The sequence below is a fragment of the Aythya marila genome (assembly GCF_965140915.1).
Source record: "Aythya marila genome assembly, chromosome: 14".
Taxonomy (NCBI): domain Eukaryota; kingdom Metazoa; phylum Chordata; class Aves; order Anseriformes; family Anatidae; genus Aythya; species Aythya marila.
The window spans coordinates 11846329-11864599 of NC_139055.1; the positions used below are offsets into that span (position 1 = coordinate 11846329).

The 18271-nt window shown below is 41.4% G+C and overlaps 1 long non-coding RNA gene across 2 annotated transcripts in view; it reads right to left on the reverse strand.

Annotated features, from left to right (window-relative positions):
• Positions 1-6985: 6985 nt before the first annotated feature.
• The window catches only part of LOC309883550, a 147795-nt gene continuing 136509 nt past the window's right edge, over positions 6986-18271 (reverse strand). The window contains exons 3-4 of one of the 2 annotated variants that reach the window (XR_014318476.1): positions 13131-13232; positions 6986-7090 (exon numbers count right to left, since the gene is read on the reverse strand). This is a non-coding gene — a long non-coding RNA (uncharacterized lncRNA). The remainder of the gene's footprint in view (positions 7091-13130; positions 13233-18271) is intronic. The other variant, XR_014318477.1, reaches the window with a different exon arrangement.

Below are 18271 nucleotides of genomic sequence, written 5' to 3' on the forward strand. Positions count from 1 at the left end.
ATAAATATTCAAATGAATTGTTAATATTTTCATAGGCTTAAAGCTGTATAAATGTGAGAAAATACTATTCACTAAATATATTTTTGTCTCTGACCATACCTTATGAACAAAGAAAAAAGTTGTTCTTATCTTCAGTGCTATTTTCACTGAAACAAATGTCCCTGTAATACATGACACCCATTCTTGTAGAAGCAGCCAATTTGAAATCATGTTAATTAAAGTCAAGTTTCCTTCATAACAGTTAAAGCATTCTCAGCTGCTTTTCTGACTAAACACCACACTGAAGTATTCATTCTATTCCCTTGCTGTAAGTATCACGGCAATGTTATCTAAATAAAAATGCAAGAGTGAAAAAGTTTTTAAGAGAGACCCACTATATGATTACTAGCTGTTGGTACTTGATGTAAAATATCTAACTTACAAAAGCACTTTGGCATGTTTTTGGACAAGCCTTATCAATAGCTGTAATGAGAAATGACTAACAAAGGACTTTCTGTACAAACAGCAAATGAGATGCTTGCAGACAGAAGGGAATTTATTCTGAAGGAAAAAGAATGAAGCCTAGTGTTCTCATTCACTGGCCCTTCACCTAAAGCTGTTTTATTGTTGTTCGTGTGTGTCTTAAGTACCGTGAAGAACAGCATATGCTATTAACTAGAATGTCTTATTTCGTCTGACTTTTGTTCCCCATAACCAAGCACCATTGTCATTATCAGATGGCAAAAGTAAACTAGTGATAAAATCCCAACATTCATTTTCTTAAATAGTCTCTAGAAAAGCCTGCTTGCCACATACGTCAAAGCTGGAGACACAATATTGTCAGGGCATGTTTAGTTTCCAAAACAGTAACTGTAGTAAATGAACATGCAGGTATGCATAAATTCATCACTTAATTGCAATTTATAAATGCAGAAACCTGTTTCTCATTTTTTAAAAAGTCTGTTTTAGAAAAGGTTAGGAAAACATTAAGTCTGCCATCAGAACTGGAACAGCAGTCACTGGGAAGCAACATCTTGTTCATCTGGAGGTAACGAGGCTGAGCTCTCCACTTTGCTGAAGCACTGTTTGTAACAGGCATGACTGCCCTGAATCCAGGCAGCTTTGTCACAGCCCTTCCCCACGTTATAGCCAAAGCTTTTGACAGTTTACCTCACACACCGTGAAAGCATAGAAGAAACACTGAGTTGATCATTTTGATTCAAAGTAATTTAACATCCATTGAAAGATTTCCATAAGCTTCAACTGGCATCAGATCAGGTCCATTGACATCTCGCCCTCTAGCAGTTAGAATGAACTGCTATAAGGGAGGATACATGAAGTCACCAACGATTTATTAAAAAAATAAATATGTAAAAATTGCAAGGGTTCAAATTTATAATCATGTCTCCAAACAGGGGCTACAATCATTTGACAAAGGGGACACTGTTTACGTGTGCTGGTAGCTGTTACAGCAATTTGAAAAGAACAGCAGTGGAAAGTAGGCAGAACTTTGATTATTTGTCTTCTAATTGCAATATGAGTAGTTCAATAAACATTGGTAACATTAAACATGATGCATATAACTGCGATACAACTTTATTTCAATTAGTCAGATCACCTGCAAATATGCAATAATAGCCCTGTTTTCTTTATTTGTTTTTAATTAGATCCCCAAAATATTAAGGACTTAATAACTTAAGTTATGCCTGCCCATTGTCCTGCAGAGCCTGTGTACTCCACACCCAGCCTGCTCCTCTATGGATCTGCTTTATTACAGTGGCACAGCTGTAGTTCCTGTGCTGCCCTTCAAATCTATCTGTGCATTTAGTATCCCATCCTGGGCCTGGTCTCGCTTCCACTTTTACTGGAAGAGACCCTCTTTGCTACGTGGAACAGGTAGCCTAGAGGACCTCATGTGAGCTGCCCTCTCCCAGCTCTCAGTGACAAAAAGACCTCAGTGGTCTGCACAGGGGCAGAATCTGTTCACCTGTAGGAAGTAATGAATGGTACTATCACATTATCAAGCTGCTTCTTGCTTTCATTTCCGAAAAGAAAAAGAAACAAGCAAGAACCAGCAAAGACTCTGCTAAATCCATACTCAAAGAGATGTGAAACCAATTAGTTGTCTGGCCCAGGACCCGTAAAGTTGCTGTTTACACCGTGAAATGTTATAAAACAAAATAAAAAAGAAAAAGAAAAATCAAATCAATAAAGAACAGTCCACGCCAAGCAATAAGCCTGCAGGTGCTTGCAAGGTGCAAATTCAATATGAATAGTGGCACTTTCAGAAAACCAGCTATGACTGAGATGAAACCAAGCAGAACAGAAATTCAGAAGCAAGTGAGGATGCATTTTCAAAATATGTCAGGATTTATTCTATTCCTAAAAGAACCAGACAGTTAATCCACCCTGTCGGCAGGTGCACGATAGTAGGTGATTCCTTGCAACAACCTCTGTAACTATTCTCATTATATTGTTCTCCAGATGGGGATAGTGGTAAAGTGAGCGGGGGCTGAGGATAGAGATGGAGAGCCCATTTGCCTAACTTGCAATGTAACTGATCATGCAAAAACAAGGGGCCACTCAAACAGAATTTCTAGAGTGGGGATGACACATGGCATTGGTTCAAGTGCCTCTGTAGGCACCAGCTTCTGCAATGCATCTTTGGGAATTATGGGTATATCGTTTGGGGGAATGTGAAAAATGATGGTAGGCTCTGTTGGATTTGAGCAATGACTTTGTCTCAAGAAGGAAATGAGCTGATCAGGTTCAAGGATGGAAAGTGCATTTCTCAAAAAAAATTATAATTTTGAGTTCAAAGTGTTGTTTTCTTCTAATGCCAATACCCTCCACTTCCCTCAAAATTCACTTCTCTGCAGAAGAAGTTTCTATGGAAAAAAGTACAAGCAGCTTTCCTGGATTAAGTGAAATACTTCATTTCTATTTCAATTAATTTCCATTTAGAACACTTGAAATAAAATACTGAGAACTTAATGTTTTTTCAGATTAAGAAACATTTTTTTTATGTGCGTCTCAATGTCACTTTTAAAATCATTGGAATTCCTCCACTGTTTTCTTCCCAAAACAAACTTGACTTGCTTCCAGAAGGTACAGCAGCATCGAGACACTCAGAACCTGACAGTCAATACAATATGGTTTCTTCAACATTTCTCTAGCCAGCTGTAGTCATCCACAGCAGGATGAGCTGGTCACATCTGCTGACCTCCTCAAGCAGTGTGGCTGCTGTGAGTAATTCTGTTTTTTCCCACACAGTGAATAATCCCTACAAAGCATCACCATCCCCAAGTCTATCATTACCACCTACCAATCTTGGAGGGAGGAGAAGTGTAAAATAAGGCTGATTTGTATTTTCATATAATGGAAAAAAATAGCTATGCTAAACAGAAGAAGAAGAAGAAGAAGAAGAAGAAAAAAAACACTTCTACAGTGACCCTGTACTGTAGAGCAGTCTGTGTTGCACGTTCTCAAGTGCTGGATCCCTGGAGACAGGAAACTTCATCCATATTTATTTATTTATTTAGATTAGAAATCCTAATAGTGACCTCAGAGGTGTATGTTTATTATCAGCTCCAATGCACTTGTCACAGCTTTGGCTGGAAGGGAAGCCAGGGGAGGATTTAAAAATAATAACAAGAATCCAAGAAATTTCTCCATTTCAACTGTCAATGTTTTTTCTTCCTAATTAGAATACTTTGCCTTTCAGATTCCAAAGCTTTTGAATTAGTGGTTTTTAGCATGATGTCATTTTCCTGTCTATATGACCACAGCACAGCCTTACTTTGAGTGTTTGGTAACAACAGAAACATAACTGTGGAAACCTATATGCAATTCTGCAGCAGCTGAATTAGTGCCACACCATTACCAGTCCCACCTCAGGAACTGTCAGGCAGGACCTCTACAAGGGTCGTGTCTGTTCACTCTGATCCTCTGCAGAAAGTGAAGCACTGCCAAAATAACCCAGCAAGTCCTTCTCAGAGACTTACACAGTTACCTGCTTCAGCTACCCATGCTTTATGTGCATATGTGAAATGAAGACAGTTTGTCTTTTAAAACAAAACAGGCAGAAAAAGAATTAGTAGGCCAGATTTATTCCACTTATAACTACATTATGTTATTCCAGAGCCAAATTTCATCCATATGTGAATGTGGCCTTTCAGTGACTTGAAGTACAAGCAATTTCTGGTTTGCTGTTTCCCTCTCTCCCCCAAATGCACTCCCCTTCCAGTTGCTGAGCAAACCAACCTCTGGTGGTTGATATTTGTATTAGAATTAGCAGTGCTAAGTTTTAACAATCTGATTCAAAATTTTCAGGGCAGTAATTACTCAAATTATTTAAGGATAGTTCTCATCCCTTTGAGTCTTATTCAGACCTTCGAGTCTCAACACAAGAGGAGAAGATGAACACCAAACTGGGATGAGGGGACAAAGGATAATGTAACAGTAAAAAGGTAAATTTGCTTCAATGGCAAGCCATCCAGCAGCTGTTCAACCCTTTTGTAAGCTGTATGTGGATAATGTGGGTTTGGGTTTTCCAAGGATTTGAGTGCTTTTGCATATCTAGTTATTGATGGGTTTGCTTTTTATCTTTGTGTCAGCAACTGGCTTGGCAGCAGCAGGTTTGTTGATGCTTGGTTTCTTATGGAGAGATTTCAATGAACTTGTCAGGCTGCCTTCTGCTTTTGGATCATCCTCTGCCATATGTGCTCAATGAAAATCCAGCCTCAATTGTCTCTGCTGATCCTAAGCATAAGTCTCTGGAGTACACAGTTCTTCCCTCGCATGTTCAAAGCTACACTGAAAAAGCCACCCAGGGATGTGCCCTAGTATGCCGCAGCCTGCCTAGGCACACCCTGATGGGCAGAAATTGTGCAGCCCGCTGTGGTAGTCATGCGTCATCTCCACTGAACACAGCAGCTAATGTACATCAGGTGCGAAAGGAGGCAGGCGAGGCCACCAGAAATGTGAAACCACATGAACCCTGTCTGCCCCTTCCCAGAAGTCAAGGCACACATGCATACTCTATGTATAACACTTCAGTTATTATTTGATGAACATCCCCAAAAGCCATCTTACTGACTCTCCCTCGAGTCTCTATGCCAAACCCATTCATACTGGAGTGATAATAGTTGACAGGAATCGGTTTAGTTTGGCTGAAAAGGAGGCATCTCAAGGAAGAAAAAAAAAAAAAAAGGTTTCAGAGGCCCACCCAAAAATGCAAAGGCTGGACTCTGTCTGAGAGCAGAACTTGGCCTCCTGTCTCCACTCCCACAGAAAATGCTTGTAAATGTTATGCTCTTTGGGCTGTATTTTTTTTTCCCCTGCATTAAAAACTGAGTGAATTTAGTGCTTATAAAACCAAGGGGCTGATAGCAACTGGCTAGAACCAGATGTTAGGAAGACTGGAGCATATCGTACAAACAGATCGTGCACATATAACGATTCAGAAGTATGTAGCTGCATTACTTATTCCCAGTCAGGTTACCAAACAGATTGATTTCTGAAGCAATATAAAAACATTATGCCCAAACCTCAAGGCTTAGAAGGAAAGGGGAGAAGGGTAAATTACAGATGTCTGTAAGTATCCAAAACTGTAAGTTGGGAGGAAAGAAATATATTCCCTCTCTTCCATCCTTTGCAGCTCCATCCTTCTCTACCATCCAAATCAGAGTGCACGGAGAGCCCAGCAGGGGCAGATTAATGCAGGTGCTCAGGCCTGGGGTAGAACAGGGAGTTTCTTGGAACGGGGGACAAAATGGCCTCCTGGGACACCCAGCCCTGCGTTCTCCTGACAAGGAGCTACATGGACTACTTTAGCCACTACCATTCAGATTGCATGCAGACCCGAACACTTTTAGGAAGACTTGTATCAGGAATAGGTGTCAGAAAAGCCAAGAAGTTCAACAAGGCAGGGAAGGCAACTGGCACCATTTGCCAGTAAGGCCTATGGAAAAAAAAGCCTGCATAGAAGGCTTCCTTATGGAATTTGAGATGTTTGTTTTAATGGGTTAAAGGTGTGTGTGTGTGTTTTTTTTTTTTTTTCCAAACAAAAAACAGATCGTTTTTATTGACTTAGAGTGAAATGTTTCAGTTTATAGCTGTTTTTCCTTGAGATTTCTGTTAAAAGATTTAAGCAACCTAAAATCTCCTCCTGCTCAGAACCCACATCCCAAGCTCCATTTAGCACAGCCCAACTTGGTCTCACTTAAACACCAGGGCCTCCCAAAGCTCAGTGTTGGACTTTCAGGCTCCACCAAAACTACAACCTTCCTTACTGCATAAATTACCAGAGCATTTAACGGCCAGCAGGGCCTCATACTTCAATGGTGCTAATGAAGCCCTTCCCAAGCCTTTTCCCGCCTCACAGCTTACCTCACAATCAGTCTCTACTGACCAGCAAGTGACAACATAAAGCCCAACACAGCCACAACTCAGCTTCTTGTTTGAGTCAATATCTCCTTCGACCTCCAGTTGACAGATTTAAATTAGGAGCCCTCGCATACCTCAGTTGAGCCCTTTATGCCTCACGGGGCCTGCACCGCCTCACAGCACCTGCCACCAGCAGCGTGGCATCTGCCGTCGGTGCGTTGCGATTGTAACAGGAGACCGAGTGCCAGCAACACCCAGTCAGGGACAGGGATTCAGTGGGTGAGATGTGCCCAGGAAATCCTACCTGAGTACTACATCTGCAATGGCAACAACCCTGGTAACTTCATCCAGGAGAATTCTTTCCTGACTAGATTCAACAGTCACCCAGGCTGCAGTTCAGAGGTGCTCCACAAAACCCAGGATTTTGTGCTTCTGCTATACAGCGGTTGTGGGACATCAGCAGACACCCTTCCTACAATCCTTCCCTCTCCCAGTCCCACACTCGGGACACCATCAGTCTTCACCTTTCTTTTCAGGCCATGACCACATGCCACAAGGGCTTATGCTGCTTCATGAGACTTCATGTAAATTCACTTTTATGCACATGCAACTCTCACCTTATTTATCTGCTTTGTCCATATCTTGGAAAGACAAATCTATGAGCATCTTTAGTTGCCTGTGCAGCATGTAGCTGGGATCTTGATCTCAGGTTATTATGTAGAGCCTGGGATGAGAGAAGATGGGAAGTTAACAGTAATGTTGATGACTGTGGTGGTGGGTGCAATTTTAATCCAGTGACTCAAACTCAGAAAACAGAAAAGTTGCAATGTATTAAACTGTGAAGAGTTTACAAGATCTGAACATCTAAAATACAGCTCTGAGAAATTACTCCTTAAAGCAGGCAAGCAAGAGCATCTCAGACAGAACTGGGAGAATATTGTTTTCACAGGAAACACTCTGTGGGTGTGTTATAAGCTCTGTTCTTTGGCCTGTCACCACATTATTTCTGCAGTTCTTGTATTTCTCTTTTCTCGTACTGAAGCACTGTCCTGTGATACAGCAGAAGTGCATTTACAGCTAAAATTACAAAAGTGGTCCATTATGTTTTTTAAGGTAGTAAAAAGGCTGCAGTTTGTCACAGCTGTCTAGAGCCCAGAACGCCTACAATTGGCAGAACCGTGATCCTTTTTCCTCTCCCCCCTCCCAGGCTGAATTTGTGTATGTGTGTACACAGATTAAAGCTATGTACAAACAGCTCTTTTAATGTGTTCAATGAAGAAAATGTATAAATTAAAAAAAAAAAAAAAAAATGGTGCTTCAGTGAGGCAAGAGGTCGGAGCATTCCTAAGCACTTATTTCAGAATAGCTCCGCTTCAGCTCCCACTTCCTGGCTTCCCACAGCAGCCACACCAGCTTTCCTATCTCACGGGGCAGGGGGGCACAATGACTCATCCCAAGGGGGCTCTTTCCAGAGGTGAAAAGTCCCAGCATACCCAGCAGAAAAGTTGCAAAGAGATGGGAGAGGAGGAACAGACCCTCACGATGGAGGTGACCATTAGGAACCCAGGAGGACCCAGCCCTGCATTGCTCCAAGCCAACACTTTCCTTTGAAACCTCATAAACCTGACATGTAGACGTGCCACCCCCTCACCTCTTCTGCAGCTTCCCCAGGGGAAGAAGAATTTAATGACAACATGGCTGGCTAATTCTCAAGCACCTCTCTACACTCCTACATCTAAGCAGAAGCAAAACTTCATAGACAGGAGAAAAAAAAAAGAAAAAAAAAAAAAAAAAGGAAAAGAAAGAAAGAAAAAAACACCTCCCAGAAGCACATCTCAGCTGCTATCTCCCTTCTGTTCCTCCTAAAACCTTTATAAGATCAGGCTGCTCAGGTGTTAGGCTTATTGGGTTCTTGTTAACCAAGATGAAGAAGCACAACTCTTGCCCAGCTCCAATCAATTATTTTAATTGTGCCCTCCCTCTGTCAGGTGTGCTGAGGAGTGCAGAAATGCAGGACATTTTTAGAAGTGGGGACATTGCTCCAGGATGTTTCTGTTAATTTTTTTTCATCTCATTAGAAATCATCAAGTAAAAGAGTCTGGAGGCAAACTCTCCATGTGAAATAAAAGTGCTGTGGCTGTTTGGAAGCTCCTGTTTCATACTGAGTTCATGCCTTTCCCCTTCAGAAAGGGATGCAGGATGCTCAGGTTACAATCTGATGCAGCTCCCACAACTGAGATTTCAGAATCCCTCTTTCAAAATTGCCCGTAAAAAGGCAGATCTCAGCAGGGTTGGGTTCAGTTGGCAGGACACTTACCAGTGAGCAAATGCCCTTCTGTACGGTCTTGCAAACCTTAGGCAGAGCCCGACTTCTGCATCTGAGGCTCTTGCATTGACCCTGAAAACACTGGCAGGGACTTGCAGGGGTGGGGGAAAACCTAATCTACTCACTAAAAATTCTGGGCTGTGAGAAGTTATGGTTTTAGGCTTGAGTTTTAGTGTGATGACAACACTGATGGCAGTATTAAATCATCCACATCTAATTAACACCTTCTGAACTAGGAGGGAAGACAAAGCAGTTGCATGCTATTAATGAAGACTAAATAGGTAGGCAAAGTTAAGGCTGGCACTGCCATTGTGGGCACAATTTAAATATTGCTTACACTGAAGCTAAGCTGCCTCAGTTGAACCAACACTACTGAACCAAACACCTTCTTTTTTTTGTGGTTGTTATCCTATGGAAGAATTGAGGGTCTTATCTAGTAGCCAATAACATGAAATCATCAGCCACTGTGCATGGGGCATCTTATCACACCAGAGCTGAAAGGGAAAATGAATAAAGAGCAAAGTCTTGAGAGCAGAGGGAGCTTCCTCTCTTTGTTAGGCCTGCACAAACCTCAGGATGGAAATCTACTCTCAATCGAGGCCTTTGGGTGCTTGTATAATATAAATATTTACTAATAACAGAGAGAGAGTGAGAGCAGGAGAACAGTCATTTTTCTCAGTGGCTTAGGGTTAAGTACAGGGCAATGGCATCTTAAATCCAGATGTTCTCCTTTTGGGATTTGCCCACGAGGAATATTCTCATGAGATTTCTCTGGCATTTTGATTTGGATAGTAGCAAGCACTTTTAGCCCAATGATATCATGAGCAGATGACTCAAAATGTTCAAGGATTTTCTTTGTAAATTCCAGCAGTTTATTTTATGACTAATGCAGGGAAGAAAGTTTTGCAGATTTCATCTTCTCATCCTTCTGTGTTTCTATTTCCAGTTAGTTTTAAAGGACATTGAACTTGGCCTGCTAGCAGAAAATTTATTTAAATGTATATTTTATATATAAATATATTTCAAGTGCATGCGTGGGGGGGGGGGGGGGGGAGGGAGAGGGGGAGGAGGAGGGAGCTGTTCCCGCGGTACTGGTAGAACTCATCCTGGTGAAGAAACAGAAACAGTGCAGGTGTTGGGGGCTGCCACTTTGGGATAGTAACATGAATTAAACATAGAAAACCCTTTCCCATTGTAATTTTTTACAATACTTAATGTCATTTTATCACCTATGCTTGAAAACAATGGCTCAATAGTTCCTGGTCCTGCACCTCTGGCCAAAATAGTAGGAGCTCCCTGATCCTATACGTTAAAGAAAATGCCCTGAATGCAGCAGGGTAGGATGGAAGTGCACAGGAAGATGCACACGATCTACCAGTCCTAAGCATGAAGTGAACTGCATATTTAAGGACCAAGGAAATGCTAGACACCAGAACCTGAGCAAATAAATACAGGGATCTCATTGGAGGTGAAACTGGGCTGACTTGGCCAATGCAGTTTCACAACATCATCAATCCAAGGCTTGCACAGGGGTGATTTTTCTCTCCGTCCAATTCACTAAGGAGTTGCACGCTACTTTGGTGGATTTTCTGCACAATTACAGATTATTGCCATGGTAACAGATGCATCACATGACAACTTTGTTACCTCAGAGACAAGAAACAGCTGCTTAAAGAAACAGGCATCCTCCAGGAATAGGGATATTTCTTTTTTCTTTTTTTTCTTTTTTTTTTTTTTTTTCCTGTTGGCCTTGTATTGTTTTAAAAGTCCTTGTTCATTTTCTCATGGATGCGGCTTCCATCATTTTGATAGTTAAAAATGTTTCATTGCATCAACTGAAAGTTATTTTCTCCCACGTCATATTTTTCCTTCTTGCTAAGAAATACAGCATATGTTTAAAGAAAAAAAAAAAAAAAAAAAAAAAAAAAAAAGTAGAGTTCTTGTAATTTTGGGAGAAGCAAAATGGCTTTTTTACTCCCTCAGCAGCAGTTTTCTCTAGTGCCACCATTTTGTTTTTATTAAGTTAAAGAGTATTGAAACATCAGTAATATTATTATTGGAGAGAAATCCCAGATCCCCTGAAGTCACTGCTACTTTGCCATCAGTTTGAGGGAGGCCAGAAGATCTCTCCCAGGCAATATTCTGCAGACAGAGCCAAGTCTCTCCCTGCTGCAGGTAACTCTGGAGCATCAGCCACACATCTGCTGGCTGATGAGAACCATGGGTGCTATGCTCCTATGCTCTTGTGTAATTCAGTAATTATTCTTTACACTTAAAAAATAAAAAATAAAAATAGTTCAAAGGTGTCACTTATTGCTACCTCAAATTTTTGGCAATATTAATTAATTTTAAAATAAGAAACCTCTTTTAAAAAGCTCCTTTATGTAAGTTAGACAGTTTGGGTTTTTAATTCCAGCTACCCATTTATTCTAATTTTTTGGTGCATAAGGCATAATAAAAAGGTCATTTTTTTATGCTTCTTCTACAACCCATTCTCCTGCTAAATATCATCTGTTCACCCCCATGACTCCAGCACCCATCCCACGCAGCCTGCCCTGCCCAGGGGCTCCGTGGCTGCCTCCGAGTCCCCGGCTCGCCTGCTGCCGGGAGCCAGTGGTGTTAATTAAGGAGCTCCCGGGGTGGTGCTCAGAGAGCCAGACCACTTCAGCCCACAGTGAACGTCTGATTAATTAAAGGCTTATAATTAACCTTCATGGCTGGAATTTCCTAAAGACCTTCATGGACTGAGGTGCACAAATCCCATTGACTTCAATGGGAGGTTGGAACCAAATCTCTTTTGTCACTCGCTTGGAATCCCCCTGTGCAGCAGCAAAGCAAATGTGTCCCTTTCTCAGGTTCATAGGTGTTTTCCCAGCCTCACAGAGACAGCTCGGAAGCACATCACATGCAGAAAGCAGGTCTGTGCTCCTCTGTGCTATCATCATCTCTGCTTGTGCTGTGAGTGTGCACGAGCGGAGCTCAGAGACTGCCCTGAGCTCTGCATGACCTGGCGCAGTTAGTCCATATTTACCCCAGGAGAACACGAGTCTGGACCACAATTTTCATGAAAATAGCCTTGGAAATGAGGACTAACATAAAGAAATACATCAAAGATGTAAAAGAAAAACAGACATTATTTCTTTAACCATGTTTTTTTAGTTCCTTTCAGAGATCTTTTTTTTTTTTTTTTTTTTCTTCCCCCAAATGTTAACTGGAAAGCTATCTCTGCATAGGACGTTTTTGTTAATGAGGCCATGCCTTAATGTGCTTTTCTCCAGTTAAATATTTCTGGTAAATGAAATTGTTGTGCAGCTTAATTTAGCACTGTTATTTTTGTTGTTGTTGGTTTTATTTGACCGCATGGAGCTCAGCAACTTGTAACATAGTCCCTTAGCCTATTTTTAAATTTCATGTGGCCCTTTTTCAGTCCTTCTTCTTTTTTTTTTTTTTTTTTTTTTTTTAGAAGCATGAGAATGGGAGGACCAAACAATGTTATTTTATCACTGAGACCTTTTGTTTCACATGTGCACAGGGTTACTGGTGAATTTGTTTAGCTCTCAGACCAGACTATAGTGAAGAGTGAAGAGGAAATCACATTTTAGTCCCAAAGGTTCCCAATTTTGTAATTTCTGGTTTGCATTAGCACTGTATGGAAAATGTTGCGTGTTTATCCTATGGTTAAGCACAGAAACTCCAAGCTGAGGCAGTGGTGGCAAAGGACTGCCAGGCAGGGATGCACACCTCTGGGCTTCCTTGACCAGGGGCTTCTGTCAGCCTCCTTTGCAGAACGTCTGATGCTGATGGAAAATGAGCACCCTTCACTTCCTTCAAGTGCAATGACACTGAAAGAAGAGGGGGGAAAGATTGCTACCTTTCTGTCATCCTCTTCAAGGGAATTTAGGCCAACAATCACTAGGGGTCCTGCAAACCAAGTTCATATCTTCTAATGGCACCGATTTCTCAGTTTTACCTCCTGTCCACTCAATACCATGGCTTTGCTCCTGTTTCTGATAAATCAAATGGTTAGAGTCCCATTGATAGTGTTACAGATTGAGATTACTGGCAAACAGACTTTTTTTACATGCCCCATGCTAATATTCACTGCCCCTCAAGATCAAGCTGTATTAAATTGGCTATGAAAACTTAATGACATCTTACCTAGGTGCTATCTTGGATTTTTTCTAGATTGCCCCTCTCCTTTCCCCCATATTTGTAGAACCCAATAAACATTCTGGATTCCACTTGATGAAAAAGACACGGGTGAGGTGAAGAGGAAAAAGGGATGCGCTTAGTCCCTTAGCAAACTAAAAGCAGAAAATCAGGTGATTGAAATGCCCCAAACTTAAACAGGGCATTAGGCTGAATTAACAGGCTAGACCTCCAAGCCATCAGAAATTCCCGGTTGAATAAAAGATTGATTTCAAAGACTCAAAGATACCTCAAGGCCAGCATTTCCAAAGAAGACAGGAGCTGATTGGAGCTGAAGCATTCCTCTTGTTCAGTGCATTTGAGTGAGCACTTTAAGTCTCCAAAGATTGAACTATAAAGAGAAATTAGTTTATTAATAATTCACAGGCTCCAAGAAGAAAAAATGTCAAAAGCATATGCTCACGAACAAAGCTGATTTTATTTTCCCTGTTTAGAATTGAGCAACATGTAGAAAAGTGGAGGGTGTCAAGCTCAAAAATTTAATTCAGGGCTTTTTCTCTTCCTTCCCTTTAACCCAAGCAAGCATATATCCTGACTTCCTCATGAGCGCTGAAAGTTCTCCAAATCCCAAATGGTTTATGTGAAACATTAAAAGCACACTATCATCTTCAGCTCTTTAATAGTTTAGGACATTTCCATGGCATGGTTATTATCCAATAGCTCTTAATTGCAGCTTGTACATTTCAAGACAACACATTCACAGACTGCAATAACGGAGATTGTAGACTCCCAGTTCAGGAAAACGGTTAAGCGCATGCTTACTTTAGGCATAGGAGGTATCCCTCTCCATCTGACACTGCCTTGCCCCACCTTGCCAGGCACATGAAATCTGTAAAAGTAGTCTTATGCTTAAAATCAACCATGGGGTTTTAGTTCCTGCATTTAGGCAATGTGATTCTGAATGTTCCACATAATTTTGGTAATTACTTGACTAGAGAACACTAGGTAAATACAGGAATCAAAGAGCATGCTTATTAAAGTTCAATAAAAGACAACAAGGAGGTTATGAATTTAAAATAAAATATGTTCCATTGTCTGATGGTGAAGTGACAAATAGAGTAGGGTTGTCTTAAAACTTTTGGTCTCCCTGCCTTCAATCAAATATAAAGATTCATGTTTCCCTCTACTGGAGAGCTGAAAGTAAAAATTAAAAAAAAAAAAAAAAAAAAAAAAAAAAAGAGAGAGAGAGAAAGAAAAAGAAAAAATGAAATTCACTGACTCAGGACTGACTTGAAAATTTCCATTTTTCATTGGAGAAAAGCGAAATGAAAGAGTTTAAAAACAACACCTTTCTTTCCAAAATGTTCATGGGAAATATTTGTTTCCTTCATATAGGCTTTCACGGAGCACATGGCAGTGCCAGTTTGTGGCCCCCACCTTCTTTTGCAGCACTCTGTAAGGTCAGTGGCTCTCACATCAACACCGGCCTTCTGGAATTGCATGTGAAAAAGGCCAAAAGGTTCCTGCATCCATTTTTCACTGGTACAGGCCAGTTTATGGCAATTAAGACCATACATGGACTATAAAGTACATAAACCCAACACGTAAGTATGAAGATGTGCATTGACGTCGGTATCTGCCAAGCTGATAAGAAAGATGCAGGCGCAGAGGACATCTGCTCCAGACCGCTGGGGAAGACAATTGCACAGCTAAAGAGAGCTCACTTTCCTTCTTTTCACTTCATCTCACTGTTGCAGATCGGACCATTATGGGATGTAATTACTCTCAGTTTTACACATGATTAGTCCTGGAAAGTTTGATCCAAATAACACACTTGCAAATCAGGAGTGTAATTAAATTTAGGATGTGGCTGATGGGGAATCTTCTCTAGTTAAGCAGTAGTAGGTGTTCTGCACTGCTGACAAACTTTCTGAACAAGACAGGTTGCTCCCAAATCCACTCTCTGGAAGGGAAAGCTAGTGCTCCTCCAAGTGCTTTGCCAGAGGTATTTGCTCCCCAAAATGACTAAGGAATTAGTTACTACTACCGGGCTTTTTTTCTTAATCTTAGAAAAATGTCTCAACTCATGACCCAATCTCAGCAAAGCAAAACCAGATTATGAGTTAGCATTACATTATTAATGTGTCAGTCCCATTTGTTTCTCAGTTTCCATTTTATTGAATCACAGTATTACTGCTGTTGGAAGGAATCTGATGGTAAAAGAGCCACCTCCCAACAACCGATGAGAATGATAAACGTAAAAGAGGCCAATCACCATCACCCTAAAGAAAATCCACTGACACCAGGGCCCTGAAGCAGCCGTGATTCCCGTGGGACAGCTCTGAGTCAGAGCATGGGCTGCAGCTGATGTGCATCCCCCTGAATCACATTCAAGCCAACAAATTTTGTTCTCAGAATATGTGAATATTTTCCCCTGAAGACAATTATTTGTTTATTTCACCTCCAAATGAACCAAAGCAGAACTTGTTCCAGAGCAGCACTAGAAGAATGTAAAAAGCTCAGATAAACTCTTTGTGAGATCCTTTTTTCCTTCTCTTTGCAGGGAGTACTTGGCAGGCAGATGGAGATCATGGTCCTTTCTGCAGGTTCCTCACAAGACTCAGGGTTTGCAGTGCTTGCTCTTTAGTGCATGGAGAGCAAAACAAAGCAGGTTTAGTTGCTCTTGACTGTTCATGGTTGTTTCCTAATACTCTGCATCTCTCAAGCAAAGGATTAGCCTTTTATTGCTGCTATAGGTGAACTGCAAGACAGAGGTTCAAATTCTGGAGTTACAATTTTATCCTTTCTGAGGCCAATTTCCTCTTGGCTCCAGCTGGAGTCCTTAAAATCCTAGGAAGTTTTGCCTGACTAAATAGTGAGTAATGATTCCAGGAATCAACATTTGGAGATAATACCAATTTGAATATCTTTGCTAAATTAACTTTCCTCCTAAGGTCATCTCCGCTACACTCAAGCACACGGTGTGTTATTTTCAAGATTAGTCAGTCTCTGTCTGCTTATGGTAAGGCCAATGTAGGAATTAACATTCATTTTTCCAAGGCACATATAATTTGAGACTATTAGGAGTGTTCGTCCATACCCCTGCTGGACAGATGTGCTCCTGGGGAGTGGTTGTCCACAGTTTGGTGGTAATAACCCAGAGCAGGCAGCAAAATCAATCCCAACAAGTTTCAGAGGGACCCTTCCAAAGCTCTCCGGCATGTGACAGAGGGCTGCTAATGAGAGGGAAAGATCATATTCATTGCATGAGTGACAGGTGAAAGGGAAGATTAACGTTAGCATACACCTGCTCTTTGGTGCCCCAATTAAGACCTCCTACTGTCAGCAGTAACATAAGATGCAAATCAGGCAAGGCCCTTCCCCCTCCTCCAGGAAGGCTGTGACAGGATTCAGAATAAACTACAATGAGGAAAGAAACACAAAAGCTCGAATGTCCTCCTTTCTCCATGAATTGCTTGCTTGCTTACTGGATTTCTCCCTTCCCTCCCTTTTTCTTGCTACCCCTCACCTCTTTCTTCATGACTCAACAGCCTCATCTAGAGAGAGAATATGTCTTGTTTCAGCCAGGGATGCCTGCCCTAGGGACAATCCTGGGGACAAGCTGGAAAGCTGTGATTTGAAATGACAATATTTATCCCTGCTTTAAATTCATTTGAACCAACCTTGCTCAAGCCACTGGCAATAGACGGAGGAAATGGGTGGAAATATCACAGAAGGGAGTGGAACTGTGGGGGGAGGGAGTTGTTCATCAGCTTATCCTGCACTGGGTCTGGGGAAATGCTTCTATGGCAATATTTTAATGCAACATTGGCAATCTGTACTGGAATATTGCAAATCCATGAGTAGCTCTTGTGAGTGCTTTTCCAATACGTCCATACTATCCTTTTTTGTCTCCTCCTACTGTCCAATATTAATCAAATATTGCTTATCTGATGGAATTCCAGCTGCCAAGATATTGCAAACTTCTGCTCAAAAACAATTGTCCTTTCAGCTTTCTTGTATCTCTCATGTGAGGGGAGCAGGCTAGAAGACGTAAACCCCTTCAAGAAAATTAAAAAAAAAAAAAAAAAAAAAAGCATTCTCCATTCCCTGAAAAAAAAATAAAAATTGGTTTTAAAACAAGTTAAAAATCAAACCAACAGTAAACTTTTATGTAGGCTTTTGGAGACCAGGCCTCCAGGACCCCTGCCTCCCTTTTCTCTCCCTTACCCCAGTGGACAGAGGTGGCTGTGCTTTGCGCAGACAGACAGACAGGGCACTTGGCCTTCCCTTTCTCCTCCCAGTCCTGCTGGCCATTGGAAAATTTGCATAAATTTGTTTTTCTCCCTTCAGGCAGAAAATAAAATTGACAAAAATCTTCCCAACAGGAAGCCAGGAAGTTCTGTTTACATTTTCCCAAGGGGCAGGGACTACTCAGCAAAGTCAGAATTTTCCTGCAGAAAATTTCAATTTGTGTAGACAAATTTTTATTAGTTCAATTTCTTGATTGAAAACACCTAGAAAGCCCATTTCAAAGCCTCAGTGGCAGAGAAATGAATTGCCCCTTTTCACAACCATAGACGTCTTTCTCCTTCAGCAAACTGTTAGCTTCTGACAGTGCAATTAAAAATACCCCAAAGTCCTTAGTTTGATGGCCTATTGCACTTTGAATCTGGGGTCACTTAGCCCAAATGATCTGAAACAATTACGTATACTCAGAGTCCTCTAGAAATGCTTTTGCCTAGGAAGAGAACAAAATTCATGATACTTTCTTGTTCATCTATCTAGTCAAGTAATCTTTTGACAAAATCCATAGACAGGATCTAAGTGGAAAGCAATAGCTCTGTGGCTCAGTTCCTGCTTCTACTGAAACAAGAGCGATGAAATCCTCTTTCTCCCAGTGGCGTTGTGAGAATAAATTCTTCAGTGGCACTAAAAGGCCCTCAGATATTAATGCTGAGTACATAGAAAGATAGATAGTATGTGTCCTTAGCCCCCAGAAACCATTAAGTCCCATTGCTCTGCAAACCCAGCTTTCTTCTCCAACGTTGTTTGCATCCAGTTTTCTTCTCTGCATGTGCATTCATTGAGGTTGGAACCAGCAAATTTAAGGAAAGAGTCAAAAGGATGGTTTGGATAAAATCTACCAGAAAGCGAGAACAGCCCACAGTCAGGGCAGGGGGTGGTGAGGGGCCCAGGCTGGGTCGCTGCTGCTGGGCTCCATGGCTGGCTCCCCACAGCCTGCTCCTCCAGCTCCTCTCTGCTGTGCCCACCCATGGATTTACACAAATATTAACAGAGAACAGGCACAAATTCTGCAGGAAGCAGCACAGCAAACACATATTAGGAATTTTTCCTGCCTCCGGGCATCATCCTTTTTTTGCCCCCTCCATGCCCACCTAAGGTTCCCATTTGCTTGAAGCTGCTGTG